Source organism: Asterias amurensis, chromosome 10 (assembly GCF_032118995.1).
Source record: "Asterias amurensis chromosome 10, ASM3211899v1".
Classification (NCBI taxonomy): Eukaryota; Metazoa; Echinodermata; class Asteroidea; order Forcipulatida; family Asteriidae; genus Asterias; species Asterias amurensis.
Genome location: NC_092657.1, coordinates 9889428 through 9904963, shown reverse-complemented (window position 1 = coordinate 9904963; position 15536 = coordinate 9889428). Strand labels below are relative to the sequence as shown.

At 38.5% G+C, this 15536-nt stretch overlaps 1 long non-coding RNA gene and 1 pseudogene across 1 annotated transcript; one reads left to right on the top strand and one right to left on the bottom strand.

The window, feature by feature from the left end:
• Window positions 1-2085: 2085 nt before the first annotated feature.
• On the bottom strand, window positions 2086-11609 carry LOC139942636 (uncharacterized; annotated as a pseudogene).
• Window positions 11610-11988: 379 nt separating this feature from the next.
• LOC139943097 (uncharacterized) lies at window positions 11989-13133 on the top strand. The gene is made up of 3 exons (XR_011786747.1): window positions 11989-12197; window positions 12340-12561; window positions 12997-13133. It is a non-coding gene; the product is annotated as an uncharacterized lncRNA (long non-coding RNA).
• The last annotated feature ends 2403 nt before the right edge of the window (window positions 13134-15536 follow it).

Sequence of the window (15536 nt, the reverse complement as noted above, 5' to 3'; positions counted from 1 at the left end):
TGGAGGTTGCTTGCAGCGAAATGGACAAAAAGATTGCACCTACCTTGGCACGCAGCTCAACATGTCAGGGGGAGAAGGAGCTCGGACAGCGCTGCCAAGACTACATTAAGTCTATCCGATCTGCAGTGGATCTAGAAGAGCAAGCATCTGCCTAGCAACAGAATGCTGAGCATCTACAAGAACAGCTAACGGCTGCATTGCTAGAAGTCCCTGATGGCCATGACTTGGTCGAACTTCTGAATGATTCAATAAAAGAGAGCAAAAACAACGACAATGAAATAACGAAATGAAATATACAAAATGACAATGAAATATCGACAATGAAACATACAAAAATAACGAAATGGTATGAATTTATATTATTACGAATATAATAAACAAATTATGTGTGCTCGTCACTTGCCTCTCCTTGGCTCTTCTGCTGTCACATAATTTATTTTTGATGTTGCAGAAGTCTCAAGCACAGAGGATCAGGAAAAATGCCCGTCTGAAGCCTGGACAAGGTCCTTTGACTGGTGGATTGGACAATACCTTGCAACAATTCAAGTTAGAGCGTCAAGTGTACCATAACAAGGTGTGTATACATGACAAGTATTTACTACAACTATTTTCACCTGATATAAACCATGTAGATATGTTTTTTTTACTTGTCGAATTGTTGAATGGTGTTTTTCTACGGGCAGAAATCATCCAGAAGCTCACCAGTGCTGTTTTAACAACAACCAAACAAGTTTGTCCAACATCACCTCCAAGGATAAGAGAGGCAGAGCAGCTTGCTGAGAAGTACCGCATACTCTTCACAAAATTTGCTGACTGCCATAACCTATACAATCTGTCAAGGGAAATGGATGATGATGACACTGGAAGACTAGGTAAGATATTATAAGTAAATTTGTTTACTACCAAAATGTTAAACTGTAAATTTAAGTAAACGTAATTGTTATTATTATATTTTATGCCCTCTTTTGTTTAACTTATTTTCAGACAAGAATATCAAGAATTTTTCAGAGTTTCGTTCAGCAAAGAAAGTGTGCCCCTCCAAAAAATGCATATGTTAGAGGAACATTGTGTCCCATGGATAAGGAGATGGCGAGTTGGTTTGGGTATTCATTGTGAGCAAGGAGGAGAATCAGTTCATGCACGTCTCAATAGCATTTGGTCAAATATAAGAGGGTTAACAGACGCAGCAAGCATTCTAAAGTCAGCAGTTAAGACGCATTGGATCCAGACAAGTCCAGCTGCACGGAGGGACGTGTCCATCACGTCACGACTCAAATCAACTGCACATAACGTAAACAATACTTAGTAATTACCAGATCGTCTCATTGGTTTTTCGGAAATAACCAACCGCCACATCAAGTTTTTATTGCCAAGTTGGCAACTGCAAATCTCTGTCGGGCAAAGAGTGATGAAAGACAAAACACATCAAATCATATCATTATCATTCATAGAATCATAGTCGTATACTCAAAAAATCATATCATTATCATTCATAGAATCATAGTCGCACACTCAAACTTACCATGATTTCTACCTGTTGAATATTTAGAGTCGGTATGTTCAAGGTTCTTTTATTGCCGAATATTGTATAACTTATGCCTTGTATTGTATGTGCAAAAAAAAGGGCGCCTTCATTTTGGCTATTTTTGTAAACAATGCATGTACATGAATGTATTCTACCGCCATCATGTCATGATGCAGCTTTGTGAAGGAGACGATAATAATAATCCCGTCGTCCTGTAGTCTACTCTTACGATTTAGAAATCAATATGTGAGTTTGTGTGTTGTGTGCTTTATTTATTGTTGGCCAAACGTAGACTATTAATTGTTATAATATTAACAATAAATTACCTTTCTGTTTCAAAGAGATTCATTCTAACCACCCTCTTCACGACTACTCATCGGCCTCTAGTCATGGAAAATCACACCATGCCTTGGCCGACCCGGAATGCAATTCCCTCGTAAAAAAAACAATTACAACCCAACCCAGAAGTACACGAGAGTTAGCGAGCGCGGGCTGCGTGTGTGTAGAGCATGTATGGGGTCTCAACTAGCCTTAATTCAAGGCTGTTTAATACGGTGACATCAAGTAGCTACCCCTGGTAAACAGGAACATTCTCAATTATGGAGAAATGAGGTGATTGTAATGTTGATTGCGTAGTTTTAAGTAAGTTTTTTAACATTTGCTGTCGGCTAGGTAAAAAATGTTGCCCCATTTTTAAGATGTGGAAGTGTTTGAACAAAGTCTTTAAAAAGCATATATCTCCCCAATACCTATGGAAAACTATTTTTTTTCATATAAGACTCCAAATTCGAAAATCTGTTCCCAAAAATTCAAAATGTGACCCAAATTGACGCTATTTTAAGAGCAAGTTATTAAAAACAAGTCAATACATTTCCGAAGTAAGTAACGGCTGGTTATAAAGTCTTATCCTAAAGCTTTTGATTGATATGAATATTCATTAGGTTCGTCATCGGGTGAAGACGATGTAATTGGATGAAAAGCGAACTAACCGAGGACAGACAATGTTTACGTGAACAATCGGTTGGGATTTAAACACAACACTGCACATGCGCCAGATCTCAGTGAAGCGCACGGACGTACGTGCGGTATTTCACAGTGCTTCAACTTTGTACGATCCACCACTGAGGCCACATATTACTTACCTGTCAATAAGCTCATCACTAGCATTGAAGTCTTACATAGGATCACTCGTAACATTGTGAGCTTTGAGGAAATGGCGTGCTGCAAAGAGAGTCCCCACATCTCTGGATCCCCTTGGATCTGTGGAGTATTAGCACTTCCACATAGCCTGTCCATACAAAGAATATTAAGAACGTATCATTAAAAAGTACATTACATTATGATTGGGATGAACAACCGTCTGAGCATTTTAAGCAGAAATTTGTGTACGAAGCTATTATTGATCAATAATTGAAGCTATTTTTACATACAAAATCCATAACTGCCAAAAAATAGTGCATCATACGTGAAGCTTGAAATAGGCTTTAAATTCAAGCATCTCAGTGGGGGGCACATCACCCATCGAACTCTACAGCCTCTCCCGAGACCGCAAATCAATGCCAAACTCCTGTTTGCTCCAAAGTGAATTTCAATTAATTTTAAAACTACAATTACCTTTTTGACTGGTGAAACCTTATAAGCAAGATGCAATACCTGATAGAAGTTGCCCAAAGCATGGAAGTCCTCAAATGTTGCAATTAGTCCTACCCAACGAGCTCTTGAGGACGAGCCGCGCCTGTCTTCCTGTATTGAACAAATAAAATTTCAACATAATGGGGTGTTAAAGGCTAAGGGCAATGTTATCGTGTGCTTTTTTATGACTTTGATTTACAACGGGTGCAGATTCGTTATGACTTTTGCTTATATGAAGGAAAAGCATGTTTGTGAAATTTGAGGATTATCTGTCTACAATATTCAAGTTAACAAAAAGATGGTAAGCTATACTTCAAAATTAGTTTTTATTAATTGCCTTCTCACCTACCTGTATGTCCTCTTGCCTTTCACAAGTCAGCTGATCTCCACCGCTGATGATCTTGATTGGCTCATCCGAGTCTGAGTTTGGGACACAGGCATTTATGTGGTCCATTATTTTTGCGATTCCCTCTTTAGTGTTTTCATTATCTGTAATCACACCGAGCCCAATCTAAAAGTAAATATTTACAAAGCAGAGTTTTAGTATTTTTTCTCTAAACATGTTTTTATACACAACATGCAAACAGTAACAAAAAAATATAGGGACATTCCACTCCCAAGAATTAAAAAGGTTGCCAAAAAGCTTTAGCCCTGAGAACTTTAGTTCCAATACTCCTGGCCAATATATTAAAAATCTATCTCGATTTGCAATAAGTCTTTAAAAACTGTATAAACATTTAACAGTAGATAGATGCTAAATCGTAAAAATTCAGAGTTAAAATGCAAAATAAACCCCAAAGAGTGTACAAAACGAAACTTTTTTATTTCTACATGAGTCACCGCATCCTATGATACAGAAATCCCGATCACATTCGCTTGCAATCATCAAGAATTTTCGCCGTTTTTCAAGATAAGTTGATCGCTTTTTCAGCTCAAACTTTGATCGTTTTTTTAGACATAGAGGGGTACCTCGACGATGCCTGAAAGTAAAACAAAGGGAAACCCCGTACTATAAAATACTTTAAACTAACCTCCTTGGGGCTGTGGGAGCTAGCGAATATTTTTAGAATGAACCGCAACACTGCCTTTTGAGTTCCGACCGGCAAAAAATTGATAATTTCTGGCTTGAAAATGGTACTTTTTCAAATTGTACCAAATCAAAATATAACGATCGTTTTTAGAACAAATGTTATTATTAAGTCAAGTAGAAAATGAATAATTATTTCTTAATTTATATCTAGACATGTCAAAAAACAGAATTTTACGTAGAAAATAAAAGAATATTTAGCAATTTAGACCATTATTATGACTCATCATTTAAATGAGAAACCAATGGTATAACCTATTTAAGATGGATTCGCCCGTATGCATGCCGGAAGAAGTACATTTAGGGGCATACCAATTAGTAAAATAGGGGTGAGCGTCAGAATATTTAGCAATTTAGACCATTATTATGACTCATCATTTAAATGAGAAACCAATGGTATAACCTATTTAAGATGGATTCGCCCGTATGCATGCCGGAAGATGTACATTTAGGGGCATACCAATTAGTAAAATAGGGGTGAGCGTCAGAGAAGTTATGTTAACGGTTTGACAATAATTCTTTTTTTTTTCAGAATGTTAAGTTTTCTTGTGTTTTTTATATTTTTATATTTATATATTTAAACATTATTAATTATATTAAAAGCTTGAAAGGGAGGAGACCCACGCCCAATTTTTTTAAACCCATAAACCTTGCCCTTGGGTCTAGGCCCCTGGTCCAAGACTCATTATGTCATGGCCTTTAATATTTTCATATTGTCTGTCAAACGGTTTTTACTAGGTCTTTGCTCAAAATACTTGATCATTTTATTATATACAAGCACTGGTACTAATAAATCATTTTTTCCCCTTATTACAGCTGCTGTTTGACACATCTTCAACTTCCGTCAACTTTCACCAATTTCTCTTCAGATTTCTTAGACAAGTTGCATCATGTTTGATCGCCGTCATTAATTTTGAAATGCAGAGCCACAACCCGTTGCTGATTCCCCCAAATCTGCTCCGTCGAATCATCATGAGTTACCTGTAAGTTTATTTTTTTCTTCCCTTTTTAAAAATCTTTCTAATCTGTCTTGTTATTTCTTACTAATCTCTAAATAGTCTACGTTGAGAAAAAAGTAAACAGAACTGCACTAATTAAATAAATAAAAGTTACCATGCATGTTGGATCGCCTTGATGGCATCCCTGGGAAAGATTTGGTTTGTGGGGGTTCAATGAGACAGTTTTCGGATCCAGTCCATAGAAAGACAGGAAATATGAGAAACTTATCTAATCAACGGTTGAGGATGACAACACGGCATCAGTTGTTGATGGTTTGCTACATCCCAACAAACATAATAACGTGTCAAGAACAAAATGACAGACAGGTGCATAGTTTACAACTCAGTGGACAAACAAATTGGAGAATTAATAGGCACTGAAGTTAATTCATTTAGATGCCAAATGCACCCACTGGACACAATCCAACAAATCATCTGAGAAATTTGTCAAAGCACACGAACTCACACTTGAAATCACTAAAGAAAAAATGCAATTTCAAAATGGAGGAGAAGGCAGAACTCAAGCAGTGCTACGCGCTGTGGACAAGTCATTTCACGAAAATGGCTGCGGCCTGCCAAAGAACCTACCATGAGGAGGTTTCGAGGAGGAGAGAACACACCACTTTATCCGCGGTGGTTGGGCAACAGATTTAACATTTTCTTTGTAAACGCAGGCTTAGTGTATACTTACCAGGAACATATACAAGAATTCTTCTCCAAGAATATGGCACCGAGAAATGGATTACATCTCGCTGTTAAAAACGCCTTAGCAGGCGGTGATGTGATGCCAATCCTACGAGCTCTTAGTCTTGTTGACACATAAATCACTGGACCATGGATGCGCCGGCAAGGAGAACATATTAACATTCTTGACACTTGCAATGTGTTAACAAGCGTGGTGGATCGCCTTGATGGCATCTGTGGAAAGATTTGGTTTGTGTGTTCGATGAGACAGCTTTCGGATCTAGTTCAATAGAAAGACAGGAAATATGAGAAACTGATCGAATCACCGGTTGAGGATGACAACACGGCATCAGTTGTTGATGGTTTGCTACATGAAGCTGAGGAAGTAATGAGGCGCCAATTAGAAGATTACTTACCCGGAGGCAAATTTCATTCCCCATCCGATGACCTCATACAACAAGCTCAATCTTGTTGAAGTAACAATATATCAGGGGGAGAGGATTTGTTCAAAATTCGATGCCAAAGAAAACCAAGCTCAGTCAGCCAAGCTGTCAAAGACTGTTAGCAAAGCGCTGTTTAGCGCAAATAAGTGTGATGACTTCCTTGCTTCAAAAACCCCAGAGGAAAGAGCTTAAATTATAAATAACGCAACCAAGGAAGCAGCTAAGGATATAGTGAAAGATAAGAAATGCGAAGATCACCTTCATGCTGCTACCAGAGAAAGATGAAATGCATCTCGACAACAAATCTTGTATAAGGAACAGCACAAAAGGGATGAGAAAGAAAATAATTTTTTGAAGTTATAATGTGTTACGGTGTTTGGGAGTCAGCAGATGAAGTTAACAAAAAAGGAATTAAAAAAAAAATAAAAATTAGAAGTACCGAAAGCCCAGATCAGACTTCGCTCGGACATACTTGTTGCCAAGCAAGATAATATACTCTAAATCAACGATGGAAGAAATAAAGGCTTACTTAATAGAACTCATACAAGTGCCAATCCCAGATACAACAATAATCAACATTATCAAAGACAACTCATCAATTATAGGATTTAAATTAAACCAAAACTGGTCAGTTGATGGGAAAGACATGATGTGTAAGCAGTATTGCTGGCATGGTACCTGTTGAGAATAAGGACAGTGAATTTAATTGCATATTTGACAGCAACGAAGAATGCTTCGAAACAGTGGCTGAACTTTTGCAGACATAGCTGTTGGTGACCTGTTTCTATTCATATAAATGTGTCAGTGAACGGTTTGTAACTGAAACCACTGCTTCTTCAAATCTAGTTGTAAATACATCGTACCATAAAACTTACCTGTGAAATTTCATGTGGGAAGAATAATCTGCAATTTGAATACCCAATATGAGAAACGTTTCTTGCAGAAACACTCATCAGTTTCAAACTGTTTCCAAAACCACATTACTTCAAAGTGAACTGTTTCTCAAAATGTTTCTTACCAGGTAATTTGATTGCCAAATGTATACCGACCCTTTGAAAACAGACGTTTTTAAAGTTAACTTTCAACACAGTTCAAATTGTCTTTAGATTTCAAAAGTAAAAATACAGTGCCATTTTAGTGAATATCCACACAATTTTTTTTTCTTTTTACACTTCCATAGGGACTATCTAGTGAAAAATGCGTGGATCACAAACTGAATTTGACATCAGAGCCCCTCTTTAACATAGCTATCTCGCTAACAAGAGAAGTCAACATTTTAGAAGTAAAGTTGGTCCGGTAACGCAGTGCGGAGCAGGCTCCTTTGCTTCACCCTATTGCTTTGTACACTGCGGAGCTCCGCACGGAGCTCACCGCCATTCTGCTCCACCCCATTGGGTTGTGCAGTGTGGAGCAGGCTCCTTTGCTCCTCCCCATTGCTTTGTACAGGGTGGAGTCGATCCATCTGCTCCACTCCATTGGGCTGTGCAGTGCGGAGCAGGCTCCTTTGCTCCACCCCAATGCTTTGTACATGATGGAGTCGATCCATCTGCTCCACTCCATTGGGTTGTTCAGTGCGGAGCACGCTGCTCCACCCCATTGCTTTGTACACGGTGGAGTAGATCCATTTCCTCCACCCCCTTGGGTTGTGCAGTCCTGCTCCACCCCATTGCTCTGTACACTGCGGAGCTCTGCACGGAACTCACCGCCATTGTGTTGTACAGGGTGGAGTCGATCCATCTGCTCCACTCCATAGGTTTATGCAGTGCGGAGCAGGCTCCTTTGCTCCACCCTATTGATTTGTACACGTTGGAGTCCATCCATTGGCTCCACCCGATTGGGTTGTGCAGTTTGGAGCAGGATCCTTTGCTCTACCCTATTGCTTTGTACATGATGGAGTCGATCCATCTGCTCCAGCCCATTGGGTTTTGCAGTGTGAAGCAGGCTCCTTTGCTCCACCCTGATTTCCTTCGATCTTGTTGTCCCGCCGCCACCACCAATGTAGCACAAAAATCCTGTATCGATAACCACATCAATACGGAGCAATGAAACACACTAACAACCAGTATTTCTGCTTGAATGCCTGACTGTTTGATTCCAGACGTCCAATCTTTTTCTAAATTCACAGATCTAGCTAGGGAAACATCTCCACGCGAGCAGGTTTCCAAATCTTCCAGCAGGAGGCCACCCTGCAGCTAGCTCCACCGCGGAGCCGTTCTAGCGCCCACTACTAGCTGATTGGCACGAATGTTACAGTATAATTACTAGAATTTGTATAATGGAGGGCACTTGTTTTATTATGTATAACCCTGTAGTATTGTATGACCATAGAAACAGGATAACTGGCAGACAAACTGGGGCTTCAGCCCCTCACATTCAGGTTTAATGAGTGAGTGAAGTTCTTGGAGCGTTTAAAGCTACTGCGAAAACAAATAAGTGTATTTTCATTAAGAAAAAAGGAAATTTCTCTGATTCATTCATTAGCATGTTTCCATATACAATTGAGAGTGATTAAACTCCAGAGTTTTGTCTACATACAATTTTTTATATACATTGCATACTCACGGCTGTTTCACGTCTAAAAAAAGACGCCCTCTGTTGGTCAGATTGGGCCAACGCCTAAAACCTTATTCGTGACGTCATGATGGCTTTGCGGCTATTCATGAATGAGCGTTTGACCCCTTTTTGTTTGTGGGTTTTTGATTGGACAGTTAATAAAATTTGCATAATTTCTGAGGACAATCTAATGAATATTCAATTATAAACATGAATAAACAGTTTTTAAAGACGGTGACCTTTGTTTACTTATAGAACTGGATGGGCATTCAGGTACATGTGACCGCGTTGTACGTAAAAGCTGAAACTCACAATTTTCCGCTAATTTAATGCCGTTTTTCAACATTGTTCGACAATTCTATGAAACAAATGGTTGGGTAACGTTTTCAAGAGTCATTATATCCCAAAGGTAAGAAAGGGCCAATATAAATACCGATGATTACGGATGATTGAAAATGGTCATATTGTTAGTTTCGTGAATCACATAATAGCAACACGTACAAAACGCACGTTTTGTGTGTGTACACAGTGATGCGGTACACGCTGTACGTAGCTTTTCGTGTATGTACATGTGCAATGTACGTGTAGTTAATACATGGGGTGGGTTTTTAATGCATGGGTTTATGCATGCTTCATGAGCCCAGACATTCACAATACTGGCATGTTTATATTTTCAGAGTCTGTGTCCCTCTCTGCTCTGATCTTTCTTATGATCTTGCCTACATTATATTCACCTTCAACCAACATCGATATAAATACAGTTTGGATTTAATTTAAAATTAATGAATTGAATAGGCCTACTGTACTATAATTATAGAGTTTTCTTAATTTAAATAATGTTATAAAATAATAAAGTAGGGTAGGGTAGGGGCCTAGACATTCCAATTGATAGAGGTAATAAAGAAAAGGACACATTGCATTGGTGAAGGCGGTCAAATTTTATTTTAATTAAGAAAAAAGGGCCTCCGAAAAAAGACAACAGATTTTATTTGCAGAACATAAATCATTTTTTAGATCATTTAAAAACAACGTTGGTATTTATTTATAGGTATGTACAACAAATTATCTTATGTTTTCATTTTTATGCGAAGGGGCATACAGTGTTTTGCCTTGTTAGTGTTATTTATGTCACATTCACTTTCAATTAATCATTTGCTTCGAGCATACTAATTTATATATTTCTATTTCTGCATTTCTGCATGCACTTCTGGAAAGGTGGTCGTCAGATGTCGTCGCATGATACTCATTAGCTTCTGGAGCCGTGCACTGCTGGCCAGCTCTGTTGAACTCGGTGTGCAAAAGCTCACCGCCTTGCTCATTCAGGAGCCCCAGACCAACCTTGAATCGCCGCAGCTGCTCCATGGTATGCTCCTCTAGCATATGCAGCTTGGGTGTAATGCTGGCATCAGGGAAGCATCGACGATACACACGTAAGAATTGTTTAATGCACACGTCTAATAAAAAATATGAAAATTGTGTGCATTTGTAAAATAATGCTAAGTGCTCTTTATATTTATGTGTTTTTTGTTTTATTTTTAATTATTGAAGTGCTATTGAAATTTATAAGCCTGTTGATTCTTACCTGTTCGCTCCATGTCTGATTGCGTGATAGGGTTGCAGTGGTTTATGGCTTTGTGCACATCTGCGAAATAAGAAAACGCTTCATGGAATTTGAGACCTATTTCTGCCGAATTCCTTCTTATTGTGGCAGATGCTTCAAGAGTCCATTCATCAAGTGGGGGTTGGTCGGTCATCAGTCGAGGTTGAGGCGTGAGGGCATCTATAACGGGTATCTGTGAAGGACATGATAGCAGTACATAAGGTTAAAGCTAAAAGGTACCAAGTTCATTAAAATTGCTTAAAAACGGAAGTTTAATCAAATTTGATTAAAATTATTTTTGCAATTATTTCACTGAGAGGGTTATGGTAATACCTGACAATACTTGTTAACGTGGTTTCCCACGAAAGACTTCCCATGGTAAGCCTGTCTGTTCACTTTATGTTTTTTCAATACACCGTCCAAACTACTGGCAATTGGCCCTGTACCAAACTCCAGTTCAGTCGTCCCCTGGTTGTGTTCCTAAAAAAATAAATATAATTATTTATTCATTGGCTCACAAGTTAAATCACAATGACAGAGAAATATAGATTTACAAACCATTTCAGCAATGTCTGCCCTCAATACGTTGACTCTATGATGGTTGTCAAGAAGGGGAAGGGGAATGTCCTCTTCGAGGTCTTCAAGTCGATCTCGCTTTTCTTGAAGATCTCTTTTGATTGTCCTCTTCCTGCACAGCTCGTTGTCAACTTTCTTGTCAAAGTCGATCGTTGAATCGTCCTCAAAGTCGTCATCAATATCTCTGGCAATGGCTCTCTCTTTCAGGATGGCTACATCTAGATCATGGCACGCCTGCTCGAAGAGGTCATACAACCTTTTAAACACTCCAAGGGATATGTGGTGTGTAGGGACGATCACCTATATCAAGTTTGGAAAAAGAGTAGGTGTTTTTTGCAAGTAATTAAAAAAAAATGTTTCTTAAGCACATTTTGATGAGCTTACGATGCTCAAGGACACATCCTTGGCCCTGCTTCTCCTCTGCCCATCTTCAACAAAGAGCTGATGCTGCTCCTTGATCGACTGCAGTGACCTTCTAATGACGGTCGCGCTCGCATAGTGGTCGCTGCATATTACTCTTGCTTATTCTGCAGTAAATGCAGCAATATCGGCCTGAAGATAAAAAATATAATTAAAAAGAAAAGAATGGAATGAATGGATGAATGGAATTGTATGATATTCTGCATGGTTGAAAATTAAATCTTTGTGCTATAGCGTTTACATGTCATGGGCACAGTATACATACCATTAGAGCTGCATACTCCATACAGCTTTGTGAGGAACGCATAATCGCCAAAGCTGAAAAGACGAAATTTACGCCCTCTGGAAATGGATAAATCAACAAAGTTTTATTAAAAATACTAATTATAAAGGTCACTCTGGTTGAATGAATCCTGTTTTTATAATTATTATTATCAAATTATTCTACCTCCATTCTAGCTTGGCAAGATCACTGATTTGGTTGATTACACGAGGAAGAGTTTTCATCAGGTTGTAGTAGCTGTCATCTCCACAAAAGCATGCACAAGTGAATGTGTTCTTTAAGCTGTTGGGATGAACTACATTGATGATTTGGAAGGCCATTTTGAACGATGATCCACCCTTGTCCCCGCCGAACTTCACCCATATTTCATTTTCCGGGATTACGCCGTTACGCCACGTGAGTGAGTTTGTCCTGTTTAAATTGAAGAAAAAGTCAGTAATTATAGACGATACTAACGGTTATTTGGTAATACATGTATGTCTTGTAATAGCATCTTTTTTAATAATGATGTTTTTATTTATTTAAATAATACTTCCAGGTCCAGTCGGTCAAGGTAGTCGAAGATCATGGTGCAAACATCATTTAATCTCACAAAGGGTGCATCTTGAAGTATATAACCAGCAAATGCATCTGCTTTAGAGCTCGAAATTTGCAGAGCAACCATTTCACCCTCAACATAATTCTTCAGAAGTTCTTTCTGGCTACGTCGCATGGCTCTTTCGGACGAAATTGTTGGAGTCGGCATGTAGCTGAAAAAGGGGTAATATAACATATGACATGATGAAATACATGTACTGAACAACTTTTTATGATATATTAAATATTGCCATTTGTTTTCAAAGTTAACTCTGATATGTACATACCGTCGTATTTTCCGCACTTGGTCCCATGCCAAATGAGCATCTCGCATCATAGCTAGGGCCTTGTTGGGTGGCATTGGGGAAGTTTCCTTTTCACATGAACTGTTCGTCTCATCTTGTTTCGTGCTAGAAACCTGGCGTATTTGAGCAGGCTGTGTAAAAAGGAATAAATATTAGTTTTCATTGTCTATCGTAGCGTTGTTTCATTGACATTAAAACAATTCCTTGACAGTGACACCAATTTATAAAATGCTGAGGAGTTGTTAATGTAAATACTTACCCTGCCTCCTGTTTCTAACGTGGCAACCTTTCCTCTCTGGTTTAACTTGATCCAGGTCCAGCGATCAGCTGCCTTCTCAACTGCCAGGGGAATTGGCTGCCCATGGGGATGCGACAGGGCACTCTTGCGGAGGATAGCAGCAGCTTCAGCGAGACTATCCTCGGGACTAGTTGGGGCGACACTCTCTACGACAGTGCATCAGCGGTGTTTACTTTGTGGGTCATTCAACTTCGGTGATGCATTACACGAATGGGCTGCTAGGCTTTGCAGTCGACCAATGACCCCACAGAGAACACAAGCTACATCCAAGTTTTGAAGCTGTACGTTCAAAATTTGTGGACTTTCTCGAATATCAGTGAACTGAATTTGTGACATGCAAGATGGACATTTGAGTAGAGTTGATCGATTAAATTTGAAATATGAGGACAAACAAACTGCACAAAAATAATGCTCACAGGGTGTTTGCACTGAGGGTTTTGAAATAATACACTGACAAATTGAGCAAATAAAGACAGAATGTTCGTCAGCTTTCCTTCCAAATACTTCTAAATTTGGAGAACTTTCGAGCAGTACGTCTTGGGCAGATATCGGCTTGGTAGCAGTCCTACTTTTAGGTTGCGGTCCAGTGTTAGAATTAGTGTGGTACAAATGCAGATTTTACACCGTTTATTTCTTGTATGTGTTGTCCAGTCAACAGCTGGTGTATCTGGAGTTTTGTAGTCCCTAGTCCCTGCCTGTAAATGTCTTACTTTTCTCTAACAGTTTAAACAAATATACCTTGGGTGCGTATCACTACTGTCCTCCCAAGTGTTTACTCCAAAAAACATAGAATTTTTTTTCTACAGCTTGAAGCCTCTACTAGTTTCCTTGTATCCTGGGCTTTGTGTGTTAGCCTTTTTCCACAACAACGGCACAATTTACGAAGAATATTTAAATGGAAATCATAGCTGCTCATTATTCAACGTGTATAAAACATGCATAGATGGCTACTGTGAAGCACCTCAAATAATGCCTATTCGTTTGTACACGGAAAACTTTTTTTTCATTTCCGCGGGCTTCCTGTGACGTCACTCGTATTGATTAACGCACAAAGACCACACAGCCCGTACGTTCATTTCAGAAGCTGGCGTACAAAGTTTCCCAAAACAAACGCCTATAAGTCTCTAAAATTTTCTGGCCCAGATTTGTAACCTAAATTTTAATAAAGACACGATTGTAAATATTTGTATTCACGTTTGTGTATATCTGTATAATTGGAGAGGAATTTGTTTTCGACGTTTATCTGAAGTGTTTATGTTAGGCGCGCGCGTCGCCGCTAGAGGGCGCTATTTTTATGCAAGTCAAAAAAGACGAGCGGTAAATGTTTCAAAAAGAAGCTCGTTCATACCCCTCATAAAACAGTCATTGTGTTGTGTTGCGCATGCCTAAAGCTTCTGGATCGTGAAGGATCTAAAAATAGAAGCTCTACTCGTTGTAATGGTGGTACATTTTCCAACGAAGTTTGCAGTACGTACTTATTTTGTTAAAATGACCTTATATGTATTTATGTTACTTGTATCTCGAGTCACTGACAAATACTGTATAAGAAATTGTTTCAGTGGTTTCAGTAGTCTTAGTGAATAAAGAGATATTTGATGCTTCTGTTTTTTTACGCGCGAAGCACTTTTGACCATAATGTGGCAACTTTGTTGTCAGGGTTTTCGTGACGTTTCGCGGCGATCACGCGATGCTGTGCATATGTCGAGTGTGTATTCCCGTCGTGTCAAGGCTCATAAAACGTTCGTGTCTTCGGGATATAATGTACTTCCCCAAACAAAAAAGGTGAGTAATCTGCTAATTACCTCAGAATAATAAGTTAATTAAAATGTTTGAGCTGGATTTTTCATTGTTAAATAAAAACTTTAAAAAGGAGAAATTAAATCGGTTAAATGAGTAATAAAATGGGGGACAAATGGCATTATGGAGGATGGGCCTACCTAATGTTTTTTTCCATAAACATGTAAACGCAGAATGAAATAATGTGTTAGTCAAAGTTACATTTACTGTAGGCCCCCTTTTAGTATTAGTCAGTCAGTCAGTTACCCTTGAAAACAAAATTAATGTTGATTAGACTTCCTAATAATAAAACAATAAATAGAAATAGAAAACAATAACATATTTCCAGTTTGGCCTTGCCTAATAATATATTATAATATAATTTTTGTTTGTATAAAAGTTTGTATAAAATACTTATGAATTGATTGGGATTCTAAATCATTTAGAATTTTAAATTAGTTCATAAATATTTTACACTTTCTGTGAAAAGGGCCAACCGCCTGTAGGGGAACCCCTGGCCAATTTTTCTTTTTTTATAATGGAAAGAAGGCTCTGCAATGTTTGCTTTACGATTAAGCCCCCACCCCCCTTACCCTTTACCAACGTATAATTAAGTGATTCTATTAAATAAAATAAAAATTCAAATCGTTATTTTCAGAAACTCCTGAGCTGCACTCTTCCACCTTTACACTAAACTTGCTTTGCTTACTGGAAATCATCATGTTTCAACAATTGGTAAAACCGTCTCACAATGGATGAAATTGGGCCATTTTGTCTCCA